Here is a 16,540-nt window from a genome sequence, read left to right as displayed (position 1 = left end):
CAACATAGATTCAGCTCAAATACATTAAATGGAAATTCTATTCTGAAAAAAAAATCGAATGCAGTGAGTGAATCCAGCAATGAATAGTAATAGTGTACTACGCCCAAACCAAAAATTTAAATTTATCAGTAGGTCCACCCTGTTCCACTTTCTTCCAACAAACGAATTTGAAATCGATTCACTTCGTGAGTTTGAGTTATGGAAGTCATTATAGCCAAGTACGCTGGCTTCCGTTTTGTGCGTAACACGGCTCCAATATATTTGCCACACCCTCCGTCAGATAATTTATTTTAAACAAGGCGATTGATTTAGAAAAAGAAAAATCTCGCTGCGTTACAGATAGATATTCATTTCTTTGATGTTTAACAAATGTTTCATCTATGCATCCTATTTACAATACAAAAACATGTCAATCTGTGCGTAACGCTAAATCCTAATAGTATATAGTCAAGCTAATAGATCTCACTATTTTCCTGTCTGATGCCAGTAGATGTCACTAGCATGCACGAAATTTGCAGATTTACAATAATTGTGATTATTGAATTCCAACTTAAACTGTATTACTTCAATTTAATTATTTAAAAATGGATAATAATGATAGTAAACATGAACAAAATTCGCCTGTTTATTATTATTATTATTATTATTATTATTATTATTATTATTATTATTATTATTATTATTATTATTATTATTATTATTATTATTATTATTATTAAGTATTCTGCCTGTTGGAAAGTCCTGGGACTAAGTGAGTTATTTCTCTCTTTTAATCGCGCCTGGAAATGTTTCTTCCACGTTTCTCGATCTTCAGCTGCCTCTTTTAACTCCCAATATTTTCTTCTATTTTTTCAAATAATCGATCAGTTGTGTTCTTCCTACCCTTGATTTTCCTTCCATCTTTGCCTCTATAGTGGTATGAAGAAGATGTGTCCAATCCGATTTGACTTCCTACGAAGGATGCTGTGTAATAGCGTCCTCTTCTCTCCTACCTATTTTAAAACATCTTCGTTTGTCACTCTCTCTGTCCATTTTATCTTCTCCATCTTTCTCCAACACTACTTTTCGAAGCTCTTTATATATTTGTTTTCTAACTTTGTAAAGTCCAGGTATTTGAACCATACAGTCCAATTCTCCATATATATATTTATTATTATGACAAGTAAAAATTAGACTTTTTGATTAAACACAATTTGAACCTATAATGTGCAGAAGGTCGAAGGTTTAGATGCAATAATTAGTTCGTGTTAAATGAAATGATGAGCATGTGTAATCATGGACAATAAAACCTCCATCAAACAGTTATAAAGGGCATTATATTTGGGATATTCTTGTCAAGTACTTTTATTTGATACGATATGCAATGTTTAACTAAAATTTAATTTCACACTTTATAAGAATACGACATTACGCGATGACGTCAAATTGAATTTACGTCAGGTATTCCCAATAACACTCCTGAGTGTGACAAATCTAACGGCAGGCACCTCGTTCATCCAATTTTAACAATTTGCTTAGATAATGCGTGGGAATTTACATTTTAACAATATGGCTTTTGCAATTTTCCATATTGAACTGTAGGTGATGTATATATCTAATGTTACTCCAAATTTATCTTTATCTGACTTCTACATGGGAATCTGTGTTTTTACAATAATGCATTTGCATTGGTTAATTGATTGATTTAGAGATAAGCGTTTCGTTTAGCACCGAGGCTGTATGAGTCGTGAACCTACAGCTTAACATGAGATCCGAACCACATGAGCTCCCACGAGGAAAATATGGCATTTGTAGTCTGCCATATTGAATTGCACGTGAGGCTTATACTCAGTGTCATTCCTCATAAGATGATAAAATTTATCTACTCCTTATTCACCAAATTCTATACAAAAAGTTGTTTAGAACCATTAGAAAAGTATTCTGGAGTTTAATTGTCCTCCAATTATCTGTCTCCGTATCCATGACAGATTGATTTAAGTAAACTGGAATAAAAATGAATAAAAATAACAAGTATAAAGTTAATTAAAAAAGTAAGGTAGGGTAGAGTAGGGTACGTTTCAGTAACTATAGAATAAAAATGAATAAAAGTAATAAGTATAAATTTGATTTTAAAAAGTAAATTAGAGTAGCGTAGAATAAGTTTAGGTAAACTGTAGAATAAAAATGAATAAAAGTAGTAAGTATAAATTTGATTTTAAAAAAATAAGGTAGGGTAGGATAGGGTAGGTTTAACTAAACTGTAGAATAAAAATGAATAAAAGTAATAAGTATAAAATTAATTAAAAAAAAGTAAGGTAGGGTAGAGTAGGGTACGTTTAAGTAACTATAGAATAAAAATGAATAAAAGTAATAAGTATAAATTTGATTTTAAAAAGTAAATTAGAGTAGGGTAGAGTAAGTTTAGGTAAACTGTAGAATAAAAATGAATAAAAGTAATAAGTATAAATTTGATTTTTAAAAAAAATAAGGTAGGGTAGGTTTAACTAAACTGTAGAATAAAAATGAATAAAAGTAATAAGTATAAATTTGATTTTAAAAAGTAAGGTAGGGTAGGGTAGGGTAGGTTTAAGTAAACTGTAGAATAAAAATGTGCGTTATGTATAGTTACAATATATAGCATAATCAAAATGTGCATTGTGTATAGTTACAATATATAGCATAATGAAAATATGCATTATGTATAGTTACAATATATAGCATAATGAAAATGTGCGTTATGTATAGTTACAATATATAGCATAATGAAAATGTGCATTATGTATAGTTACAATATATAGCATAATCAAAATGTGCATTATGTATAGTTACAATATATAGCATAATCAAAATGTGCGTTATGTATAGTTACAATATATAGGCCCTACCATAATCAAAATGTGCGTTATGTATAGTTACAATATATACCATAATCAGTGTGAATTAGATATAGGTACAATATATAGCATAATCAAAATGTGCATTATATATAGTTACAATATGTAGCATAATCAAAATGTGCAATATGTATAGTTACAATATATAACATAATCGGTGTGATTTATGTATAGTTACAATGTATAGCACAATTAAAGTGCACGTTATGTATAGTTACAATATATAGTATAATCAGTGTGCGTTATGTGTAATTAGAATATAGGCTATAACCTAATCAAAATGTGCGTTATATATACTTAGAATGTATGGCACAATCAAAGTGCACGTTATGTATAGTTGCAATATATAGCATAATCAAAATGTGCGGTATGTAAAGTTACACTATATAGCATAATCAGTATGAATTATGTAGTTACAATGTATAGCACAATCAAAGTGTGCGTTATGTATAGTTACAGTATATAGTATAATCACTGTGCGTTATGTGTAATTGCAATATAGACTATAGCATAATCAAAATGTGCGTAATATATAGTTACAATATATAGCAATCAAAATGTGCGTTATGTATAGTTACAATGTAAAGTATAATCAAAATGTGCGTTATATATGGTTACAATATATAGCATATTCAAAATGTGCATTATGTATAGTGTATAGCATAATCAAAGTGTGCTTTTTAAATACAGTAAATCTGTCTTATATAAGCTGCAACTTTGTACGAATCTGGGGAGAAAGGAACACAACGAATACTAGACGTTGTTGCTATTGAGGTGTTTACCATTTTAAACAACCTTTACGTTTCCTAAAAATAACTCCTACCAAGTTGCCGAAAAGAAATAAATAAAGAAAAGGACTAGGAAACAGATTAGAAGACAACAAAATATATTTATTATGTGACTTCTTGTAGAAGAATTAACTTGATAAATGCAAAGTGACTGAAGGCTCTCACAGTAGCCAAACGGAAAGTGCGTTTTTCGTAAGAGCTGCCAGGTTTTTCGTTGCTTGTTAAGTTCAGTGTGAAGAAATGAAGTTTGTGCTGGTCCTGTTCAATTCTTCTCAAGGAGTTATCACGTATCTTTCTTTTTTGGTCACATCAAGCAAACACCTCCATGAAGTGTAAGCGAGAAATAAAAATAAGCACAGGAAATTGCGAAACCATTCTTTAGAAAGACGAAAAGCGTATTTTGTGGGTTCTTGAGTAAACAGTTACGAAAAACATTGATCAGATGTTCGATAAAACATTATACTGTGTAGAGCAGAAACGTGGATGTTATAAAATAAAAAGAGTTGTGCAAAACGTCTTGAAGAGTCAAATATGAGTATGGAGAAGAATGGAAAAGTGATGAGTAAACGTCAATAAGAGTTAGGAAGAGAATAGCAATACTAGAAATACTATTAGAAACAGAAAATTAAACTGGTTAATATGTTCTTTGGGAAGAAACTGTATAACATGAAATGTGATAAGTGTAGCAGAACCTAGAAGGGAGAGATGAACAACAAAATCACAGTTACGGACAAATCAATTCTCGGAACTCGATACAAAATGACCCAGGTGCACATTTTTTTTAACGTAAATTCTAAATTTAATCTATTATACTCTGAATACGTTGAAAGCAAGATTTAAAAAAAAAATCTTTCCATCGTCCCAAGAATAGATCATGTTACCCCTCGTAACCCTTTATTCAAAACCAAAGTGGTAGAAATAACCCATTTCAGGCTTTAACGTTGATCGCCATAGAACAAAAAATGATAATAGATAGCAAGAAGCATTTTTTTTCTGGTACTGCAATAATATATTTCATCTCAAACTTTACTCCTGTAGTGAAACTGGAAGTTGTAGAAATGAACTACTACTTCCGGTTTAAATATTCGTTATATATAGCAAGAAATAGCTTCTTGATATGGGTTGAGCGTTCCAAGAATCTCTGTCCTTCTTCTGGTATTACAACCAAGAGTTATAGATCTAATGCTTCCAGCTCCAGTACTGAATTCCCATAGTTTGGAAGTCTATCATAGTTTCACAGTGTGAAACAAAACCCACTTATTCTGATATGGATTGGTAGTTTCATTAATAGATTCCATATTTACTCCTACAATTAAAATCAAAAGTTGTACATATATAATATATCCAGTGTCAGTATTGTGTCTCCATAGAGGAAAATGGCAAGGAAAAAAGAAAACGAGAAATGAGTTTTATGTGGATTCAACGCCTTAAGAATAAATTCCATCTCCATTGTTATCTTTCTGACGAAACCGAAAGTAATAGGGATATACCATCTCTGGTTTCAACAGTGAATCATCCCCAAAGAGCAAAAGTCATCAGATATCTATAGCGAAAAATGATTTTTGAAATAGATTCAATGTCTCAAGAGTAAAGTCTCCTCTATTGAAGTCGGTAATGATGGAAATCTCTTAATTCCGGTTTCAGTGTAGGATAAATGATCAGGGAAGGATTTATGGGTTCAGGTTTCACGAATAGGTTTCATTTCTGCTTTAATCCTTCCGTTGGAACAGGAAGTCACAATAATTAACCATTTAAAATATTGGATCGCTGTAATTTGGTAGTCTACCTAGTTTCACATTGTGAAAATTTGACGAGAGTCTGCAAAGATTAATCCACATAATTCTCAGATTGTTTTTCTTTGTCTTTTTATTCCTCTGTTTCTCTCAAACGCTAAACGGTAGATCCTCAGTTTATGGAACCATACCTACATGAATTCATCACTTATATAATTCTTTCATCACGAAATCGCCTCCTCACATCTTATTTATTATGCAGATTCACTTTAGAAGGGCTTAACCGCTATGGATACAGATACAGCTTGCGGACATGCTATAAAAACAACAATACAAAAACACCAACCAACCTGTGTTAGGTATCCACTAAAAGCAAGAATTTCATCTAAGTAAAGCTGATAGGGTTGCGCGGCAGAGTGAGGATCCACTCATGGGGAGCAGGCGCGTTAGCGACGGTGGTATGCACGTAGACGAAGATAGTGACAACAAACTGCGTTCCTCATGTTACTAGATACCTTACCTATTGAATAGATTTTAATACTTCTATCTTTACGGATCATGACTTAACACGCTACATTTACATAGCAAGATATTTCATTATGGTTTTCTTTTGGACAATTAAGTGATTAAAACGATATACTGGATTACATTTTTGAACACTATTATCGATGTTACAGGTAAGATTCCCATATATTTGTATTATTTATCCATTCCTCTTTCGAAGTAACATTAGATATTTCTTCTGTAAATTTTACAAACGTATGGTCCCATAAACTGGACTGGCATCCTTTAAACCAGCAGTTCTTAAATTTCGTTATATCGAGAACTCCTTTGATATAATGTGCATTATGCCGAACACAGAACTGCCCTAACCATTTATTTAGTAAAAGGCAAGGAAATAGTTTGGCATATATACAATCTGTTTATTTTTCATTATACAAATTATTACAATCTCAAGATCAGAGCTTACATTACAAAGATTGTCAAAACCAGCTTATTAATAACCAGAAAAGTTAAATTGCATAACATGATTATTGTGTGCTGAATATCATAATAATATTTTTCATAATGTTAGATAAAATTGAGTTTGACGCTTGGACCCCGGGCCTATAAGTTCAAATATCCTTAGGGGTCAGCGGATCACAGTTTAAGAATCGGTGCTGTAAATAGAAGATAGAATTTTTTTGTGACATATTTTTGTATAAAAGACAAGTATAGAAATGAATATTTGCTAATATGTCATGTATGGCAAATCATGCAGTAACAGCCCTTCACTAGAAAAAGACATGCATTTTCACTATCAATAAATAAAATTTTGTAATTTCACTGTGGATTAAATGCTCATAATGATTTTAGTCGACCCTACTAAGTCACGTCTGCTGTTGGAAGTAATCTGACGATTTAAAAAGACTGAAAATGTGTTCTGGTCAAAAACACTTGCAGGGGGATTTCAAGGAAGAGGGAGTCGCACACAAACGTAGTTGCAAATATCTAGGGATGGCCAAAATTTTCCGGAATTCGAATTCCGAAAAAAATATTTTTCGGAATCGGAAATTTCACTTTCCGGACTTCGGAAAAATTTCGGAATTCGAAACAATTCCGGAAGTTAGAAAATCGGAAAAATTCCGAAATTCGGAAAAATCTGGAATTTAGAAAACTTAGGGATTCGGAAAAATTCCGGATTTTTCCGAATTCCAGAATTTTTACGATTTTACTTTCCGGATTCCGGAAAGTGAAAATTCTGGAATTGGCCATTCCTAGATTATACACACTTTGATGCACATAACACTTCATGTAAAATAATTATTATTGACATATATTACATAACTTTATTAACTACATTAAATATATATATACCGTACTGAATGGGTAAGAAAATCTAATACGTTTTGACATGTATTTCAAAGAACCGATGAGCTCCTTTGTGGCTAAGCGGTTGGCGTACGCGCCTTTGGTGTGGAAGACCCGGGTTCGAGCTCGTGTGGCTCGGCGGAGTACATGTGGTTCGGGTTCCGCGTTAATCAGTGGGTCCACGTCTCATATAGCCTCGCTGCTGAACGGGACATTAAACTCAAAATCAACTCAACTCAAAGAATCGATCCTTTTCGAAATTCCAAGGCATGGTAATTGTCCCCTCTAGGCCCCGCTGCGTTTGCCCATGGATTTGTTGAACCTTTAACACAGAAAAATTATTAAGTTTCACTAAGTTTTCATACGTAATCAAAGTAAATATTACATAAAATGTTCATGGTTTAAGATTGTTTATTATGTTCTTTTGCAAGTTATTTCTCCTATATAAGTGTACAAGGTAGATGTGCTTCGACCGCTTTCCCTTTAAGAGAGCTTCTTCACTTCACTGTGTAAATTGGCTTAGGTATTTGCATAGCGGTTTTGCAAATAGCTCATATGCTCTTGTATATGTAGAAGTATTCCTGAGCAACATTTATCATATTTCGCTGCATTAATGTGAAGATAAATCGCAGGTTGTTTACAGCTGTGTTTAGCAGCTACGTTCCTTTCTATTACAAATGTGTTGCAAGGATTCGGTCATATGCATGTGTGAGATTAGCAGGGAAGTATTATTGGCAGTATATTTGTGTGTACGGAAGTGTATATATGTATATAGACTAACTTTGTTATGAGCGCAGATACAATAAAATGTAAAGAGAGCAAAGTTGCTGGAAATGATAGATTTTCAATCTAATGTGTTGAATTTTTACAAATCGGACCACACTTTAGGCTTTAAGCTAGGTTGTCATGCTGCAAGAATCTTGTAGCTGTCATTACAAAAAAAAAAAGTCTTGCAATCCTACATTATTTCTCCATGTAAACATAGTCTTACACTGGTAGTCACCCCAATGGTAATTGAAACAGCAAGGTTGCCTGTCATAGTGTTACAATAGAAGCATTAGTTCGCACAATAATTGAACGGAAAACAAGCAAGAATTATGCTGTAGGGAAGAAACAAGAATACTACAAATTTCACTATCATCGTGGAGTGCAGGGGCAATCGGGGGTAGGGGGATGAAATTCATAACGAGTAGTAAGTTGATTGTGAAAATCGTTTAAGGTGCGAAATACACAATGCAGTGAAACTTCATACTGAACAGACTGTACATGTTACCCAGATAAATTTATGTACCTCATGCACGCACGGTACACACTTCCAAACACAATACTCTTGGGCACTAATGCAACAGGTATTCAATCAAATTGGTATCATTTTGGCTGGTAGCACATGCGGATTGTGTCGCACACTACCACACACACGTCGTAGTGTTCCAGATGTTGTTTCTCCACATACGTGCCTGATGTTCTCCTTCAGGTACAGTTGTGGGTCTGGTTTGATACACAGCGGACATTAGATACCTCTACAAGTAAAAGTCTAGTGGCGTTATGTCAGGTGACCTCGCTGGCCATTCCACAGAATCCCTGCTACCAATCTGTTGACAAAGAAATTCTTTATTTTTAGCCATTTATGTACTGTATGACCGTAATATGCTGATGCTCCATTGTACTGTAAATAAAAGGAATATCTCGATGCCAAAGGCATGTAATCTAGATACGGCTACAGTGCGGTCTCCAGTTGAGGTAGGTATTAGTATGATGTTAACCTGTCAGATAGGAAAACAAGGCCTAATAAAATATTGCTGTGTATCTCATACCAGACATTCACTCGAAGACTAATTTGATGGTGAGTTTCATAACTACGTGGGGGTTATCAATAGACAAGTACTCAGCATTATGTCTGCTATCTACACCGTTAAGATCTCATTATTGAGTAGAATATTAGCCTCTAGATTAAGATACTATATTCATGTCTGCAAGAACCATTCACAGAACTCTGTTCTTTTGTCTGTGTCATCCCCATGTAACTTGTAAGGATGCTATTGTTCACGTGACGCAAGTCTGGAGACAGTATATAGTTCACGCCATCCTCTTGTGCAAACTTCCATGTTGATCGTTCCGGACTAACTGTCACCTTCGCAACCACATCAATATCAAGAGCGCAGGAAATTGCACTTGCTGGTCGTCCACTACAAAGTATGTCCGCCACGCTACCCTGTGGCTTTGAATCGTGTCATGAATATCGAAATAAGTTGGTGGGACGGTGCTACCTGATTTGGATGACTCCTCTCATATTCTGCTGCTGCTTGTCATTGACTCATTCCAGCTGCATGGAGGAGCACCATTTTAGCTTTTTGCTGTATAATATACATTTCATTTCCTGAAAGCACACATGTCACAGAGGAAACTGATAGAACGGAATTACACTAAATTGCTCCACAAACACTCATTGCTCAAGCACACAGCTCCGATTAATACGTAATTTGCCCACGACTACACTCTGGTGGTAACAATCAAACTGAGTAAGTCATGTAACCTTTGTATAAATTTCGATCTTTTCAACTTTGCTTAGTTATCTCACATGTTGTCATTTATCCGGATTTACTTACTTGACGTTTGTTCTTGAGTTTAAAAATAAAACAACTACAATTCACTGCTCTGACGGTACATTTCCATTACCTTGAAGAATGTTAAATGTTTTGAAACAAAATAAAGACCAGTGTTGTAGATGAAAGTGTCCTCGTGCGAAGCTCGTTGTCATGATGTAATACAGAGGGGAATGTGGATGTAGAGCTCCACATTTTCTTAGCCTTTGCCATATTGGAGGTGGGTGGTCAACACAACACCAGGGCTTCCTTTTCTCCCAGATATACACATTATCTCGAGACTGAGTGGGCCTCAGAGCCTCGAAATGCGGAGACGGCGGAAAATTTATCCGGTTGTGATCTCCCCAGAAATCGAACCCGTGTCTCCCGCGCTGCAGCCAAATGCTCTACTACTTTGTCCACCGAGGCCACTGCTAACAACATTTTTATTCTTGAGTGCATTACAATGGTAAAGATATGACAAACTAATAGTTTGAGTTGGTACCGGATACAAATTAAGGCGGTCCCTACAGCAATTGTTAAAAAAATGACAGTTTTGATTCTTGACCGGAAGTGGTCCCTTGGGATCAACGTTCTAAAATTTGACTGATGAGCATACTTTTCCATGCAGGGTGGTGTGTCGAAAATCGCATATTTCTATCTATCACCATTTTCAAGATAGCGGAGGTACGACGGACAAAGCAGGTATGACAGAGAGACAGACAGGAAAATGATAGTAAAGACCACTAATAAAAAGAACATAAAGTCATGACGGAGGAGTCTTTTACGATTCAAAGATGATAGCTGAAAATACGTACTTTGGATGCCAGCACATTAGTTCTTGTTTGGCGGCATTCCAGTACGAAATAGTGATATCCGTACTACGGAAAGGGAGATTTAATGTAATTTTTTGTTTGGCACGCTTTTGACGGCCCTAGCTCTGAAACTATGCATTTCTCCCCACAGATGCAAATGAACTTTTTCCCCTATTATTTTGATATGAGCAATCACCTCTTAGAGTTTGTCGATATAGTTTATTAACACCCTATATATATCATTGTCGACTGTTGAGGAAAGTTATACCGATAAAATCCAAATTTTATCGCTACAAACTGCGAGAAGAAAACTCTTGTGTACATTAGAAGTAAGAATTGGTACATTAAGTAACTCCCAGAAAGGGCAAATCAAAAAGGTAATTTTCAGCATTTGTTGCCGTTTTTCTTCTTTAATGATCAATATTGAAACCGAAAGTAGTGAATTTCTACCACTTCCGGTTTGAATAGAGAGTTCAGAAAGGAGATCAAAACTATTCGTGGGACGCCGAATCTATGTCCAATAATAATAATAATAATAATAATAATAATAATAATAATAATAATAATAATAATAATAATAATAATAATAATAATAATAATACCATTTTAACTCGGATACATGTTGACAGACTGACGGAAGGTCGGATGAAGGGACATAAGACTTCCTTTACTACATTCTTAACTACTACTGCATAGCATAAGTTGGAAGTCTTAAAAAATGAAAAAGAAGTTTACGTTTTAATTTTTAGGTTCTAACTTTTTATACACTGCAATAGTAGCACATACCACAGATAGAGAAGGTATGTTAGAAATTCGATGTTATTGATGTGCATTTGTAGAGCAGTGGAAGCGAAGAGGTAAATATTGGAAGCTGCAATGGATCTTCCAGAAGGTGTATCCAACAAATAAAATACAAATAGAAACCTTCTGAGTCATTTCTTCCCAAAAAATCCTGACACGCAAGGACGAAAGCAATTTCCTTCCATCTGTTTCTTTTATCTTCTTTTTCTTTCTCTCTTTCTGTCTTGTTGCTTTTTTCTCTGTTTCCTTCCCTTTTTGTTAACTTCACTTTCGGGATGGTTTACTTTTGGCTGAGGTTTGTTGTTCGGAGCGATCTATTTCTGGGGGCCTGTGGATCACAATAGAGCCAGAAGAATGTGACGAAACAAATACAAAAGCGCAGGAAGCGGAACGGGCTCCAAACCAAACCCCAGAAGCAGAGAAGCCTTTCTCCCGAAACGGTAATTGCAGACGAGGAGCAGTCTCCGTACATCCTTGTCACCATTTGCTTTGCTCGCTTCCTGTTCTTACATCTAATGAAGTTGGCTTGTGAGCTTCATCTACCACACGCCAGAATCTTGATTTCTAAAAATTCACTCACTTCTCCTTCTCCCCTTCTTACTTTTCTCACTTCTGTTTGGCTTTCGTCAGTTATTTCTCTTCGATTCCCTTTCATTTTCCAGTTGGTTTATTAGTTTGTTAAGGTGAGCTTAAAGGAGAAGTATTAATCAATAGATGGCAACACGTTTTCTCTATCTTTCTCGTGCATTTTGTATGCAGAGATAATATTCAAAATAATTCAATCAAATTCAAGAGTTCAATACTCAAACTCCTCATAAAAACAAATTGAATCATTAATTCTGCATCGCACGCGGCGGAGCGGAAAGAAGCGTAATCAGTGCGAAAGTAAAATACCGCTAACTTTACAATTATGTGATATCTTCAAATAGATAAAAGATAATCGAAATGTGGAACAAGAGCGCCCTAGACAATATAATTTTGCATGAGGTACCGTTATTACGAATCTCTTATTCTGTAGTAGTTTTCGGTTTACAGCCATTTAGAAAGGCAAAAATAAATGCCGATTTTCTAAATGGCTGGAAATCGAAAGCAGATAAGTGAGTTATGATAACGGTATCTCATGTAAAATAATATTGCCTAGCGAGCGCTTGTTCCACTTTTCGATTATCATTTATCTATTGGAAGATATCACATAATTACTGTAAAATTAGCGGTATTTTAATTTTTCCGTGATGTGGCCTCTTAACTATTAAAAATAAGCGTTATTCATGGACTGTGACATTTTCCTTTTATATTAAGGATTCTAAAGACGTTAGTAAGTTTTTCTTCTATTTGCTTGTGGTTATATATTTAATCCTTACACCCCAGTGGGTAGTCAACAGTTTTCTCTCTGTATCAACAAAGATGCAAGTTTCCTCGAGAAACAGAGAGAATTGACAGAACATTCGCGGTAATTAGCAGAAAACGGGGGTGGAACATCTTTTGATGATATGAAGATAGACGGGCGTTTATCAAAGGCGGCATCAGAGACTTACACACGCTACTTATTTTCTAATTAGAATTTACCTTTTAGACCTAATACTTGTGCTCGTCGATTGAGAACAGTTGAATACATACTACATAAACTTCCTCCTTTTCAATTCCAGCCCGTTTCATTTTTTCCCCTTGGAACATGTTTGAAGCCGGTTTCCTAGAAATTTCCCGTAGACGAGAAACACTTCCTGAAAATTTAAAGACTCATGTTATAAAAGGAAAACAGAAAAAGATAGCAATTTCTGTTCATTTCGTATAGACCCTTTCACATTTTGTCTTTAGACAGGTTTATATTAAAAGTTCTTGTGAAATTATTCTATGTATTACTTGATTGGACTAAACAAATAAAAAGAACACATTTAAACTTTTCGGTAAGAAGAAACAAGAACTTCAAGTATGTTCCAACTGCTGAAACAACCGTCTTTTGCACGGGAGAAATAAGTTCACGGAAAATATTGGAAAGGTATTCAATCCCCTTTCTCCCCTTAGAATACGTATTTAAATCGAAATGAAATCTTAAAAGTCAAGCTCGATTCAAGTGTTAACTTTATTCAGAAAATCTATTGTAAGCGCTTCCTCCTTCTCAATTAGAAGAGGAATTTTCGATAACTTTAGGGCACATGTCCAATTATTTTAAATAAAAAGTTTCATCTCCCTAACATGAGGGACTCGTGAGAAACATTATATTTGACGCACATTTTGAACCACTCTCCCCTTCCCCCTTAGGATACACATTTTAAGGTCAGAGACATGATAAAACCCGTCCCGAGTCAAGTACTAATTTTGTAAAAAAATGCACATCATGATATGGCATTTTTTAGTTTTACGTCTCATGTTAATGCGGTACGCCATGTAGGCCAAAGGAGACGGTGATGATGAGAATCAATGAAATGATGGAGCGAAGAAAGTAGGAGAATATGGTAGAACCCTGAGAAAACCCACGCACAAAGTGTTTGTCCACCATGATGCCACTTGGCACAAGCTGAGAACGAACTAGGTACCCCACACATTAGAGATGAACACTCTACCACTGAGCCTCCGTGCCCCCTTTCTATCATTGCCGAAATATTAACACTATTAGTTATTAAAAGTGATTTGCTTTGGCCAGTTCTTTTAATTGTCTATTTATGTATATTAAGCCTATGTAAATATACTTACGTATATAGCAAATTGTATTTATTGTTGTTTTACTTCTTCTAATTTTCATATTAATACACATACTACTTGTAAATAACTAAATAAATAAATAAAATACGTTTTTCTAATGCAACTACGTGTTTCTTATATAAATATTGCTTACTAAATATATCTACTCGTGATTTTTTTTTTAAAAAAATCTCTCCTATCATTTGCTTTCCCAAAACTCCTTTGTATCGCACAGGCACCATAGTGGTACTATTTAACCATGGCTTGCAGAAGATTAAAATGTTGATTCTCAGCTTGCTCATTTTGGAACCGAGAACCTACACTTCGTTTAAATGGTGTTAGCTATTTTATTCTTCTTCAGGTTTCGCGAATTATGAAGATTAATGGCTTTGCGCTTAGGTGCTTTGCAAATAAAAGTCACTTAATCCATTTTTATTCCCAACGGTTTAATGCCTCTTTTCTTTTCTTTCTTAAACTGATTCTCTGTTGTTTTAAACTTCGTAAAATGCATAAACTATATACAGCATCCATTTAATTACATAATTAAGTGAGGAAAAGAAAGGAGTCTTCAATGAAAAAAGTGTGCGTATGGAATAACCCTGTGTTTCGTATCGTGACCCTATGAACAGATATCTTCAAAATTTGTATCAGATACGCTTATTTGCAGATTAAATGCAGTCTTTAATACATAATACTATTAAGAAGAGGCAGAGAAGCTGGTTGGGACATTGCAAAGAAGATACTGTATCATGAGAGATGTGCTACAGGGTATGGCGGCAGAAAAGAGAAGGAGGGGGCGAAGGAGACTACAATTAGTGGACGATATCTAAATAGAAAAATCGTACGTGAAGACGAAGACGTTAGTGGAAAATCGTGGAGCATAGAAGATTCTCAGTTGAGTAAGTGATCTGCCAATAATGGCAGAATACCTATTATGATGATGATTAGTACAGGTATATATAAATTCTTCTGTATTCTCGTATATATCCTATAAGTTTTATGCAAAGGCTGATGGTTATGAAACAACCGATGAATTCAGAAGCGAAGACAGAAGTAGATCTAAGAGTCAAACCTTCTAATAGTTTGTATGTGTATCACTTGGTAAGGATTTGAGGAATCCCGCTGCCACCATATATATATATATATATATATATATATATATATATATATATATATATATATATATATATATATATACAAGGGCGGATCCAAGGGGGGCTACGGGGCTATAGCCCCCCTTGACGCTCAGGTTTACACTGGATAAAATGGGCTTCCATTCTGCTTTACACTGGATAATACGGCAAATTATGGTTTAGCCCCTCCCTTGACCATACCCTGGATCCGCCACTATATATATATATATATATATATATATATATATATATATAGAGAGAGAGAGAGAGAGAGAGAGAGAGGATTGGTAAGAAACTGTTTGAACAAACTTCGGGAGCTGGTTCCCGATCCGAAACCAGCAAAAAAGTCCTGTGGAACTTTGGTCAGTAAGGGATAGTTTCGGCGATATAAAATGCCGAAACCGTGTGGTGTGAAAATAAACTTCAGAAAGTTGTAATTCAAAAACTACGCAACGTAGAGAGTGCGGTTTACAACATGACACTCGAAGTCATACCTGCTCGATTGAAAAATATATGTTTCAAACCTCCGCAAGATGTGTGCGAGGGATTCCCCAAAGGAACATAGGGATTACATGCCATGTTATAAAGAATCCCTAAGTTCCTTTGGGGGATGGGGAATACCTGGGGAATATATATAGGGTATATCAAAACAACACGACAATGTTTGGGAGGTGATTCCTAACACCGAGATAAGACAAAAGTATAGACCAACCTGGGTGCAGAAATCCGCCTTCTCCGAGATATAGGCTGCCGAAAACGTGAAAAAATGAACTTTAAGTGTCCATATAAGTATGTATGTATGGGGGGCTGAAATATTTATTTTGAAACGCCCTTATAACATTGAGACTAATATATAAAAAACAGAGATTTTGCAGAGTACAAACACCGATAAAAGAAGACGAGGTTTGACACACTGCAATACCAAAAGATTAACAGTATTCCTATTTCAAAGTTGTATTCTTTTTTGAAATTGCGCATTATGAAATTATTATGTACAGTATTTGAAGTCTACATGTTAAACATAAACTTACAATGCCATTTTTTATTCTGTGTTACAAAATAAGGACACTAAAATATTGCAAGGATCCAAATTTGGAAGTCTCTGTAAGAGTAATAACGCAAGTGAGGCGAATGGGGCAATACACATCCAAATTGAATCACCTTTTTATACAAGTATCTTAGTGTTGAATGCTTGTATAAAAAGGTGATTCAAGGGATTGAAAATTTGACTCGAAAGTTCTTTAAAAAAAAACTGATCAATTAAGTATCTACGAGGATCATACCC

The sequence above is a fragment of the Thermobia domestica genome, chromosome 1 (genome assembly GCF_964235325.1).
Source record: "Thermobia domestica chromosome 1, izTheDome1.hap1.1, whole genome shotgun sequence".
Taxonomy (NCBI): domain Eukaryota; kingdom Metazoa; phylum Arthropoda; class Insecta; order Zygentoma; family Lepismatidae; genus Thermobia; species Thermobia domestica.
Note: the sequence above shows the minus strand (reverse complement) of the source record.